The sequence below is a fragment of the Saimiri boliviensis genome, chromosome 9, assembly GCF_048565385.1.
Source record: "Saimiri boliviensis isolate mSaiBol1 chromosome 9, mSaiBol1.pri, whole genome shotgun sequence".
Taxonomy (NCBI): domain Eukaryota; kingdom Metazoa; phylum Chordata; class Mammalia; order Primates; family Cebidae; genus Saimiri; species Saimiri boliviensis.
In genome coordinates, this window is record NC_133457.1 from 105,595,225 (window position 1) to 105,608,165 (window position 12,941).

At 43.6% G+C, this 12,941-nt stretch overlaps 1 non-coding gene across 1 annotated transcript; it reads right to left on the reverse strand.

Annotated features, from left to right (window-relative positions):
- Positions 1 to 11,756: 11,756 nt before the first annotated feature.
- On the reverse strand, positions 11,757 to 11,884 carry LOC120368001 (small nucleolar RNA SNORA26). The gene has a single exon (XR_005582232.1). It is a non-coding gene; the product is annotated as a small nucleolar RNA SNORA26 (small nucleolar RNA).
- Positions 11,885 to 12,941: the final 1,057 nt, after the last annotated feature.

Genomic DNA, 12,941 nt, shown 5'->3' on the forward strand with positions numbered 1-12,941 from the left:
GTGAGTGGTGAGCTATAACCTTGAGTGAAACATTCATGTATGTGGGCAATCACCATTTATTAAGCTCCTACCGTGTGCCATGTACATGATGTCGGTTAAGTCCCAGGGAACTTTTGTGTCATACACAGTTTCACATCCACCTTGTGCCCCAACTGCACTTTCTTTCACCCTGTATTTTCTCCTTGAAATTCTTTATCATTATTACTTTTTTATTTTATTTTATTTTATTTTTTTGAGAGAGAGTCTTGCTCTGTCGCTCAGGGTGGAGTGCAATGGTGCGATCTTGGCTTACTGCAACCTCCACCTCCTGGGTAAAAGTGATTCTCCTGTCTCAGCCTCCTGAGTAGCTGGGATTACAGGCACCTGCCATCATGCCTAGTTAATTTTTGTATTTTAATAGAGACAAGGTTTGACCCTGTTGGCCAAGCTGGTTTTGAACTCCTGACCTCAGGTGATCTGCCCACCTCAGCCTCCCAGAGTGCTGGGATTACAGGTGTGAGCCACCACACCCAGCTGAAATTCTTCATTATGTTTGTAGAGATGGTGCTTTTGCTTCCACACTAAACAGTTATGGAAATAATGTTCTTACATCACCATCACAGGTAATCTGGTGGTTTTTCCAGTATAAGAACCAGAGTTGGCCGGGCGCGGTGGCTCAAGCCTGTAATCCCAGCACTTTGGGAGGCCGAGGCGGGTGGATCACGAGGTCAAGAGATCGAGACCATCCTGGTCAACATGGTGAAACCCCGTCTCTACTAAAAATACTAAAAATTAGCTGGGCATGGTGGCGGGTGCCTGTAATCCCAGCTACTCGGGAGGCTGAGGCAGGAGAATTGCCTGAACCCAGGAGGCGGAGGTTGCGGTGAGCCGAGATTGCACCATTGCACTCCAGCCTGGGCAACAAGAGCGAAACTCCGTCTCAAAAAAAGAAAAAAAAAAAAAAAATGAACCAGAGTTGCTCAGGACATTGGGTTTATTTTATGCAGTCTTGTCTTGGGGCCTGTGCTGCTGCTTATTTCCTGTTTGTTTTTGTTGAAAAATGACCTGAAATGATTGCTGTTAACTAATACCAGTTCAGTTGTACTGTGATGACAATTTTTTTTTTTTTTTTTGAGACAAGAGTCTCTCTCTGTCACCCAGGCAGGAGTACAGTGGCACAATCTTGGCTCACTGCAACCTTTACTTCCCAGGCCCAAATGATCCTCCCAGCTCAGCCTCCCAAGTAGCTGGGACTACAGGTTGACGCCACCACACCCGGCTAATTTTTGTATTTATTGCAGAAACGGGGTCTCATCAGGTTGCCCTGACTGGTCTGAAACTCCTGGCCTCAAGTGATCCTCCTGCTTTGGCTTCCTGAAGTGCTGGGATTACAGGCATGTGACAGCTCCTCTCTTAACATGGACTTTGGTGCTGTTGTTAACCAAATGTTACAGTAATGGAGATTCTTTGGGGGTGAAGCAGAGTGATTTGCTTCAGATTCCGTGTCCCACCTTTCGGTAAAACATTCCTTTCTCCATGGTTGACCCTGAACTATTTCCTCCTCCGCCCCTGACATGGCTATTGTTTATTGTCTACTCCATACCAATCACTGAGTTCACAAGTGTTATGTGCATTACTGAATTTGTGCTGGGAGCATTTTTCTTAGCTACTTTGAGAAAGGGACACCAAGATGGGATGAAACATGCAGTTGTTTTACGAGGGGAAATGCTTGTGTGAAAGGAAGGAGGGAGGGAGCTAGAGAAGGCCAGGAGAGACACCAGCCCCCAAGAAAAGGAGAGAGGGACAAAAGGCTGGGTTGTTGGCATTCCATATTGCCCTGCACTGTAAGGAAGGTGCATTCTACCAAAGGTTCTGCAAACCCCTCAGGGAGTCCTTGAGTCCCAGGCTGGTCTTTAACTCCTGACCTTAGGTGATCCACCCACCTCAGCCTCCCAAAGTGCTGGGATTACAGGTGTGAGCCACTGTGCTTGGCCAAAACACCAATATTTATTCTCCTTAAGGAAAAAAACCAACAAAACAGAAGGCCTGATTTATTTGGGGTAGCAAAGATCCGATATTAAACAAAAAGATCGTAGCCTTCTTTGCAACTAGGTGTGGGCCCGTATCTAAGTTCTGGTTAATGCAATATAAACTGGAAGTATCAGGAGGGCCTTCCAGATATACTCCTTAAGGGGATCTGGCCTGCCTGGAGGTGAATTCCTTCTCTTCGCTTTACCAAGCCTGTCGACAAAATGGCTGCAGCCTCAGTTGCCATTTTGTGTAAAGAGGCAATGTGTTACTGATGAAAGTGCAGACAGACAGCAAGAGTTTTCCTCTTTAGTCTATTCTTCCTCCCTAGACAGCAAGAGTCTTTCCCCCTAGACCTCATACCTGCTCTGGATCATTTACCTCTAGACTTTAAACTGAGACAAAAATAAACCCCTATGTTTAAGCCATTGTTGATTTGATTTTGTTATAAGCCAGTAATTCTAATCCTAATTGGTACGGTATCTGTTCTTTACAGCAGCTCTGCCAGGCAGGCACATTTATGCCCATTTTATAGGAAAGTGAAGCTTAGAATGATTAAGTGTTAGAACTTAAATTAGAGCCCAGGGTAGCACTTAGGATACTTTCAGCTGTGAATAACTGAATAGAGTGTCTAGTCTTCTCTGAAGATAATAATTGCCTGGGGAACTTGCGAAATATAGATAACAGACTGCTGGCCTTCCCCGAGGAAATGCTCATTCAATAGGTACAGGTTAAGGTCTGGGAAGCTACTCAAACAAGCAGTCCAGTCTATCTTTATCCTCAGGAAGCCCATGTAAATCCTAATGTGGATGAAGACCAAGGACAGGCAGCTCAAACAGTGAGGAGGTAGATGCTTTACCTTAGAAGACTTCCATGAGCATAGGAAACATTTGCAGAGCTCGATAGTATCATTTGTGGGGATTTCAGATTGTGGGCTCCAGTTTTTATTTTTAAAAAGTCAGTACATCTTTTGTGGAACCTGGGCATTTGGATTTTTGAAAAGCTCCCCACATGAGCCTGTTGCCTGTGATTCATAGAGTTCAGCTTGAGGGACTCTGGCTTAATAGGAGCACAGGCATTAGAGAATGATGAACCGGGGTTTGAATCCTATTGCTGCATTTATTTGCTGGATGACCTGTAGCAGGCTAATTAAGCCCTCTGTGTCTCAGGTTTTATCATTTTTGAACTGAAGAAAAAAAATATAAGGCTTACCTCATAGAGTTATTGTAAGGATTAAATGAGATAATTTATGTAAAGCTCTTAGGTTTGCGTACATACGTTCTCAATAAATGGTGGCTATTGTTATTATCGTACCCCATGCACACATCTTGAAAACAGTATGGGCACAGAGTTCTATTACTGTGGATAATTTATACAAGTCTTCAGGAAACCACAATTCATTGAAGGCTGGTACAGGAAGCTAGGACTCCCCTTTCTCCCTCCGGCTACCTGTGGCCCTGACAGCGAGTGACCGTCTGTGCACACAGAGGTTGAGTAAAGGTTTTAAAGGATACGCTCTTACGTGCCCCAGCAGCCACCTTCTACTCTCCTTTTTCTCTCTCTTCTTTCCCAACCAGTGTGTCCAAGAATTACTGTCTATACTCAATGGCTCAATTTTCTTGCTTCCTTTCTTGGTTCACTGCAATCCGAATTCTGCTGTCACTGCTTTACTGAAGTGACTCCACGAGGCCACCAGTGCCTTCCAGGTTGCCAAATCCACTGGCTCTTTCAAAGTCCGCATCTCATGCGAGTCCTCTGCAGCTTTTGCTGCTTCTGCCTGCTTATCCCTTCTTGGAACTTTTCTCTGTTGGCTTCCTGGACTCCATTGCTGTCTTTCTCCTTCTAAATCTGTGATCACTTTCTTTAGCTTTTGTGGAACCTCTGCCTCATCCATATCTTACACAGCTCCGTTCTCCATCATTTTTATCCTTCATTTGTTCTTAGGTCCTTTTTTTTTTTTTTCTGACCAGAGCCCACTATCACTAAACTCTTCAAAGTTCTGGGTGTTCATAAATTATCTGCCTTCGCGACCTTTTCCTTCTTTCATGGGGCAGTTTAAGGCAGGCCCAAGCAGTGTGCCCCAAAGCCTCCTTCACAGGTTTTCCTAGGCGGCTCAGCAACACCCATTAAAACAGAACCTGGCATCTCCTGTAGCTCAGGCCCCAGGGTGACTGAGATAACAGTGTAACTTGTTTCCAGTTATACTGCTGGAGGAGACAGAGTCATTCTATCCATCCCCTTAGCTCAGACCCTAAGGCCTTGTGTCCAGGTCGTCGTTCTGCGGACACCCAGTGCCTTTCAGAGGAGTAGGGCCCATTCCTGCACTGACTTATTAGACTTTGGGCCCTGCTTTTACCTTTGTGGTTTTTGGCTTTCTCATCAACAAAATGTGAAAATTGGATGACTCAATTTCACATTGAATACCCCTTATTTTTGATTTAGAAGTGACTCTGAGGTTACTTGCAGCTCTCTGGCACCATCATGACCAGCTTTTTCATCAATTGCACAACCTTGATACAGCTCCTAGGACTCTCCTACAGAAATCCTCTCCCAAGTGCATAAAGACGTATGCATGTGAGAACGTTCACTTGTGTGAACCTGACTGCTCATCAAGAGGGGACTGGTTAAATAACTATGAAAGTACATGCTCTGAGGCTGTACTGCTCAAAATAGACAGTCTGTTGTTTGTTACTGGTCTACTAGGAGATAAGGAACTCAAGCCAGAATATAAACCAATGGCTTTATCAAGAGAGTCTTTCTGACACACAAAAAAATATTTACAGTTGACCCTTGAATAACATGGGTTTGAACAACACAAGTTGTGGATGTTTTTCAATAAGAGTTATACTGACTATGCCTGCCTGTCTACCTCCCCTTCTACCTTCTCCGCCTCTTCGACCTCAGAGGCAGCAAGACCAAAGCTTCCTCTACTCCTCTTCTTCCTCCTTAGCCTCCTCAGTGTGAAGATGGTGAGGATGTAGACCTTTATGACAATCCACTTTCACTTAGTGAATAGCAAATATATTTTCCTTATTGTTTTATTAATACTTTTCTTCTCTCTACCTTAGTTTACTGTAATAATACAGTATATAATACATATAACTAACAAAATATGTGTCAATCCACTGTTTATGTTGACCAGTAGGTTTCCAGTCGAGAGTAGGGTATTAATAGTTGCGATTTTGGGGGAGTCAAAAGTTAAGGGTGGATTTTGATTGCATAGGGGTCAATGCTTCTAATCCCTGTGTTGTTCAATGGTCAACGGTATGTATCACCAGAAATAAACAGTGTACTTAAAGACATAGTTGATTCTGGTGCAAGCTCCTCCCTTATGTTTTCTCAAACCAGTAGCAAACAGTTTCTGCACGGGCAAACAGACCAAATTTTGAGTAGCATTGCCAAAGTGTAACAAAATGAGCTACAGATGTAGAGGAAATGATGTCTAGATGTCTAAGATACGTTGTTTGTTTGTTTGTTTGTTTTGAGACAGGGTCTCACTCTATCCTTAAGTCTGGAGTGCTGGATCGTAGCTCACTGTAGCCTCAACCTCCTGGGCTCAAGTGATCCTCCCATCTCAGCTTCCTGAGTAGCTGGGCCTACAGGCGCATACCAGCATACCTGAAATTTTTTTAGTTTTGTTTTTTGTTTAATTAATTAATTTTTTGGTAGAGACAGGGTCTCGCTATGTTGCCCAGGCTGGTCTTGAATTCTTGGCCTCATGTGATCTACCTGTCTTGAATATGCTACAGAACAGTACTGTGTTTTCAAAAGCAATGCTCTAGACCAAAAGGGATATATAGGCACAGACATATATGCTGGCAGAGGCATGAAACGTTTCTGGAATAAGTCCTAAGAGATAAACAGTGGTTACCTCTGGGGAGTGCAGCTGGGAGTCTGGGGTGAGACCTCTTTCTTTGTTGTATATCCAATCTGCGGTGCAGTAGGCACTCCCCAGTACAGCACAGTGGCTTGGAATCCCTCATCCTGATTGGTCTGTGCCCTACTTGCAACAGTCATTAAGTATTTTAAATGTCACTCCTTTTACTGTCTGAACAACAGCAACCACAAAACCCACAAAAACCAAAAACTAAAATAATACTGCATGCATGCATCACTTTCTTTCTTTTTATTTTTTGAGATGGAGTTTCCCTTTCGTTGTCCAGGTTGGAGTGCAATGGCGCCATCTTGGCTCACTGCAACCTCTGTCTCCCAGGTTCAAGCGATTCTCCTGCCTCAGCCTCCTGAGTAGCTGGGATTACAGGCGCCTGCCACCATGCCCAGCTAATTTTTTGTATTTTTAGTAGAGATGGCATTTCACCATGTTGGTCAGTCTGGTCTCGAACTTCTGACTTCAGGTGATTCTCCTGCCTCAGCCTCCCAAAGTGCTGGTATTACAGGCATGAGCCACTGCACCCGGCCATCACTTTCATATTTAAAAACAAACTATAAAGAGAACATTGATCCCTCAGAGCTTCCATTTGCTGAATAACAAGCCTCCTCTTTTAATTTTTCACAAACGTTACTTCCCTCTGTTCTCTCCACTGGGTCTATGAACAAGGCTTTGCTCTCTGTCAGTGCTTTGGCGTTCTTCTCCTGGAGATATAGTTACAAGAAGTCATCTTGGTTCACAGCCTAGTGATGAAGAGGACTCAGGGGCCAGAGGGCTGATTATGGTTCTAATTTGCAATTATACAATGATTTTACACACTGCCCATGAATCCTGACTTCCTCCCTGTTTGGGTTGGAGAGTTAGAGGGATCTGATTTGATTGAAGTAGTATAGGCTGTGATTATCATAAGAATTTGGCATAGTAAATTGAATTGGGAAGTATTAGGCAACAAATGTAAATCATTTCCTTTCATTTGTCACTCCCACACAACTGTATATTTACTGTTTGTGGCTGACCCTGTGTAGAAAAGTGAAATGACTTATCCTAATGCCTTTGAAATGGGAACTGTTGAGACACCTGAGTGGTTTCCTTAAACTCAGGGTGTAAACAGATTGTGCTGCTGTTTCAAGGCTGCCAGAAGCTGAAACAATATCCTTGGAGTCTAGTAGTTTTTTTTTTTTTTTTTTTTTTTTTTTTTTTAATTCAAGTGCTCTAGGCCTATCTACTGTGGCTTTAGATGGATATTTTAAATATTTATATTTTAAAATATTTTAAAAACTTTTTCTGTGTAATAAAAAAGTTTGGGTGGGCATGGGGGCTCACGTGCCCAGCACTTTGGGAGGCCAAGGTGGGCGGATCACCAGAGGTCAGGATTTCGAGACTAGCCTGGTCAACTTGGTGAAACCCCGTCTCTACTGAAACTACAAAAAAAATTAGCTGGCCTGGTGACTGATGCCTGTAATCCCAGCTACTGGGGAGGCTGAGGCAGGAGAATCACTTGAACCCAGGAGGCGGAGGATGCAGTGAGCTGAGATCGTGCCACTGTACTCCAGCCTGGGTGACAGAGCGAGACTCCGTCTCAGAAAGATAAATAAATAAATAAATAAATAATAAAAGTTCGGCTGGACTTTGTCCTGGGTTCTTAACAGGTAGATAACCTGTAAATAATTGGAATTTTCTAAATGAGAGGAGTGTCTTTGTTATTCACAGTGGACCTTGATAGTTTAAGCTAATGAGATGACTCAGACTGGGAGCAGGCCACACTAGGAAGAACCCTGTGTGATTAGAGGGATGGGGCTTTTAGCCATGTGATATCAGTCTAGCCTCCTAGGAGAAGGAGACCAATGATTTAATCAATCATGCCTGCAAGGTAAGACCCCAGTAAAAGCTCTGGACACTGTAATTTAGGTGAGCTCCCCTGACTAGCAATACCTTGTGTACTGTCATGTATTAATGTGCGGGGAGGGGAATAAGTCCTGACTCCACTGGGAGGAGACAGTGGAAGTTTTGCATCTGGAACCCTCTCATACCTTGGCCTATATATTCTCCTTGGGCTGGTTCTGATTCATATGCTGTGCTATAATGAAATTAATGGTAAGGACAGCACTTTCCTGAGTTCTGTGAATCATTCTAGTGAATATCAAACTTGAGGGGGGTAATGAGGACTCCTGAGTTTGTAGCCAGTTGGTCAGATGTAGGACTCCTAAACTTGCAGCTGGTGTCTGAAGTGAAGGCAGTCTTGTGGAGGATTATACACATAGCTTGGGAAGGAAGATTGGCTTAACGCTGGAGAGTTAGTCTTAGAAGTCATTGCAATTTAGGCCGGGCGCGGTGGCTCAAGCTTGTAATCCCAGCACTTTGGGAGGCCGAGGCGGGCGGATCACAAGGTCGAGAGATCGAGACCATCCTGGTCAACATGGTGAAACCCTGTCTCTACTATAAATACAAAAAATTAGCTGGGCATGGTGGCGCGTGCCTGTAATCCCAGCTACTCAGGAGGCTGAGGCAGGAGAATTGCCTGAACCCAGGAGGCGGAGGTTGCGGTGAGCCGAGATCGCGCCATTGCACTCCAGCCTAGGTAACAACAGCGAAACTCTGTCTCAAAAAAAAAAAAAAACAAAAACAAAAACAAACAAACAAACAAAAAAAAAAAAGTCATTGCAATTTCATTAACTTTTCATCTTGAAAAAATTGAAGAAAATTTACAAAAGTAGTGCAATGAATACCCATATACTTTTCACTTAGAGTCTCCGATTTGTTAACACAGTCCTATATTTGTGTCATTTCTCTTTCTGTGTATACTTGTCAGGTCTCCATATGCAAGCAAGCCTAGAGCCTGAAAGTCTGAAGTCCTGCTTGCCTCGGCTGATGTCTCCCACCCCCTGCCTGCTTTTGCCATTGTCCCTCTTCGCCCAGTGGAGCTTCCCCAGACAAACCCCTCACCCAACCCTCCTTGCCATCTTAACTGTTCTTATGATAATGTAAAATACCTCTCACCCAACCCTGCCATTGTAACTGAACTTGTGGTCATGTATACTCCTTGCCTGTGACCCCCACCACTGTAACTGATCTTACTCTGCAACACCCCCACCCCCTAAAAAACTACCCACACCTATAAAACTAACTCCTATCCCACTGCCCTTTGCTAATGCCCTTTTTGGCCTTAGCCCACCTGCACCCAGGTGAGTAAACAGCCATGTTGCTCACCCAAACCTGTTTGGAAGGTCTCTTCATTCAAAGGGTGCGTTTTTCAACAATACTTTCTTTTTTCTGAACCAGTTGAAAGTTGCAAATACGTCATCCCTAAACACTTCAGTACATACCTCCTGAGAACCAGGACATTCTCCTGTGTAATTCCAATAGCATGATGATCCCCATGAATACCATGTTTCAATTTCCCCTATTGTCCTTAAAATAACCCTTATAATTTTTTCCTTTCAAGTCAGGAGGAACCAATCAAGGGTCATGTATTCTTTTGGTTGTTCTGTCTCCTTGGTTTCCTTAAATCAAGATTCCAGAAATGTCTCCTTATTTTATATATTTATTTTTTGACAAGGAGTCTTGCTCTGTCACCCAGGCTGGAGTGCAGGGACATGATCTTGGCTCACTGCAACCTCTGCCTCCTGGGTTCAAGCGATTCTCCTGCCTCAGCCTCCACAGTAGCTGGGATTACAGGTGCCCGCCACCATGCCTAGCTAATTTTTGTATTTTTAGTAGAGATGGGGTTTCACCATTTTGGCTAGCCTGGTCTTGAACTCCTGACCTTTCAGGTGATCCACCTGCCTCAGCCTCCCAAAGTACTGAGATTACAGGCATGAACCACTGTGCCCCGCCTGTCTCCTTGTTTTTTATTTTAATTTAATTTTGTCTTTAATGAAATTAACACTTTTGAAGAGGCCACACTACTTGACTTGTATGTTGCTCCGTAATCTCGATTTATCTGATTGTTTTCTCATCATTAGATTCAGATCATATATCTTAGCCAGAATACAAACTACATAGATGATGTGTTGATGAAAAGTTTGGATTGGTATGATGTCACTAAGATGGCAGGAGTATAAGGTCCCTTGGCATCACCCCTCTCAGAAAAATACAACTAGAAACTATTCAAAACCAGAATACCACCCTGAGTTCACCAATACACCAACACTTGAAGGAGAAGCAGAGAAAACCCTGGACTCACAGAGTTGAGAGAATCCGTGACCACTAAGGGAAGTCGTCATTTCAGACTGTGCTGTCTTCTCCCTAGCCAGGCAGAATGCTATGAACAGAGATTTTCCCTTGATCCATGGTTTTAGGAGTTAGAGGAGGGAATTGGGGGTGGATGTTTGATTTCCCTGTGATCTGGGAATCTTCAAGGGAAGCCCACTCTGGTCCTGTCCCGTGGGAACCATTGGGAGTGCCAGGAGGGCTGAACCACCTAGGGTGGGTTAGAGACAAAGAGCAGGATGCTGATTGCAGCACTGGCACTTGGATCTGGGTGGCTACTCTGTGCTCTGATTGGTGGGGATGCCATGTTGAAGAAACTGGCTAGAGTCATAGGGCTGCAGGGAGCACAGTCCGTGGAAAAGCCCAAATGCCTGGCTGGATTTCCATAATGCCCAGGTACTTGCTGAAAGCATTTCCGTGGCCCAGAAACAACTAAAAGGTCAGGATTAAGCTCCAGTACCTGCTTAAGTCTTCCCCAGACTGGGAAACTGTCAGGGTGGGCATATAGTTCTGGGGCAACATTTAGCCTCCTGTGCTTACTGTAAGTTTTCCCTAGACCAAGAAACAATGATAAAGCAACAATTTAGCCCCAGCGCACTGTTTTAGTTCTAGTGCTCACTGTAAGTCCTCCCCAGAAAGGGAGGAAACAACAGGCTAGTGTTTCAATTCTAATACTAAGTAGTAAAGGTTGAACACAAGCAGTGAACACCTCCAAAAACTGAAAGAGATGCCTGTTTCCTCAGATATGCAAGCATCAATGTAAAGATGCAAGGATTGTGAAAACTCAGAGAAATATGACATCACCAAAAGAAACTAAGAAAGTTCAAACAATAGGCTCAGAAGAATTGAAGATCCATGAAATGAGAGAGAGAATTCAGAATCTTCTTAAACAAGTTAAGGAAATCACAAGAAAATACAATTAGAAAATTAAATGAAACTTGGAAAGCAGTCCTGGTGCAGTGGCTCACGCCTGTAATCCCAGCACTTTGGGAGGCTGAGGTGGGCAGATCATTTGAGGTCAGGAGTTTGAGACCAGCCTGGCCAACATGATGAAACCCCTTGTCTACTAAACATACAAAAATTAGCCAGGCGTGGTGGCATGCACCTGTAATCCCAGCTACTTGGGAGGCCGAGGCAAGAGAATTGCTTAAACCCAGGAGGCAGAGGTTGCAGTGAGCTGAGATTGCACCAGTGCACTCCAGCCTGGGCAATAGAGTGAGACTCTGTCTCAAAAAAAAAAAAAAAAAAAAAGCAAACTTGGAAAGCAATCCAGGAACAAAATCGAGAAATTTGGCAAAGAAATAGGAATAATGAAAAAAAAAAATCAGATAGAAATTCTAGAAATAGAGAATATAATAACTGAACTGAAAAACTCATTAGGTAGCTTCAACAGCAGACTTAACAGAACAGAGGAAAGAGTTAGTGAGCTTAACAACAAAACTTATGAAATTATCCAATCAGAGGGCAAAAAGAAAGGTTCATACTGGAAAAAAGTACATCAGCGGTGAGGTGCAAATATATCACACATGGCACATGAAAGAACTGCACAGGCCAAGGGTCACAACTTGTGGTGGAGACAATTTTACAGAGCTGGAATGTTGGAGTTGCCTCAGGTTCATTTTGTATTCTCCTTTCTCTTTTTATTTTTTTCAGCTGTGACTTCAGACATGATTCAAAGGAATTTTACAATATTGTCTCTGGGTTTTATGGAAACTTACTTACTTGCTTTACCTTTCTGTGTTAGGCTCTTAAAGCACTGTGTCAACCTTAATAGGGTACAGGAAAGGGCTTCTCACTTTTCTGACACCTTCTAATCCCAGCTCAATCGAAGGCTAAGAGGGTTCTCACATGTCCATCTCTAGCCCAGCTTGCTTTCCTAAACACAGGCCTGACGTCTCAAAGGTCCCTCATGCTAACATGCTCAACATGGAACTCTTGAGTCTCTACATCAGTCCCCTACTCCAGCATGAGCCTGCATCTCCATGGGTGACACCATCACCCACTCAGTTATGTGAGCTAGAAACTTGGACATCATTCTTGATGCCAGCTTCTTTTTCCCCTCCTCCTGTGGCCAGTCCATCACTAAGTCCTGTTGTTTTGACCACCTAAATAATTATCGAATCCATTCATTCCCTCCATCTACTCTACCACCAGCTTAGTCCAAGCCATGATTCTACTACAGCCTCCTAACTGATCTCTTTGCTTCCACACAGGCTTCCTTCTGAATCTCATCTCCATATAGCAGCCAAAATATCTTTTAAGAGTATTAATCTGATCACCTATCCCCTTACTTAGGATCCTTTAATAAATTCTTACTGCTCTTTCAAAAAAGACCAAAATCTTTTCTAAGGCACCTGGCCACTGTCTATAGCATTTGAGTATATCAGTATTCCTCTTGCACTCTGCACTGCTGCCACACTCTCTCTCTGTTTCTTAAACCCCAAACAATTCCTCTCCCTTTCTACTTCCCAAAACACACACACACACACACACACACACACACACACACACACACACTTTGTTCATGTGTGTTCTTTTGTGTCTTTGCTTATTAGTCCCTTCCCTTATGGAAGTCCCCTCTTATACATTCTTAGAATACTCTATTTTTACTCTGAGCCCTTATTACAAATTATATTTCTACAGTTGTTCAACATTTCATTAATATCTGCCTCTCCTGCTTCCAAGCTCCAACGGACAATGATCACATCTGTCTTCCTCTGGGTAGCCTTACCACGTAGCACAGTGCCTGATACTAAGTGAACTCTCAATAAATATTTGGGGATGCATGAATGGTCTCCAGGATGCCCAATGAGAATTCCAAAGGGTATGTGCACCC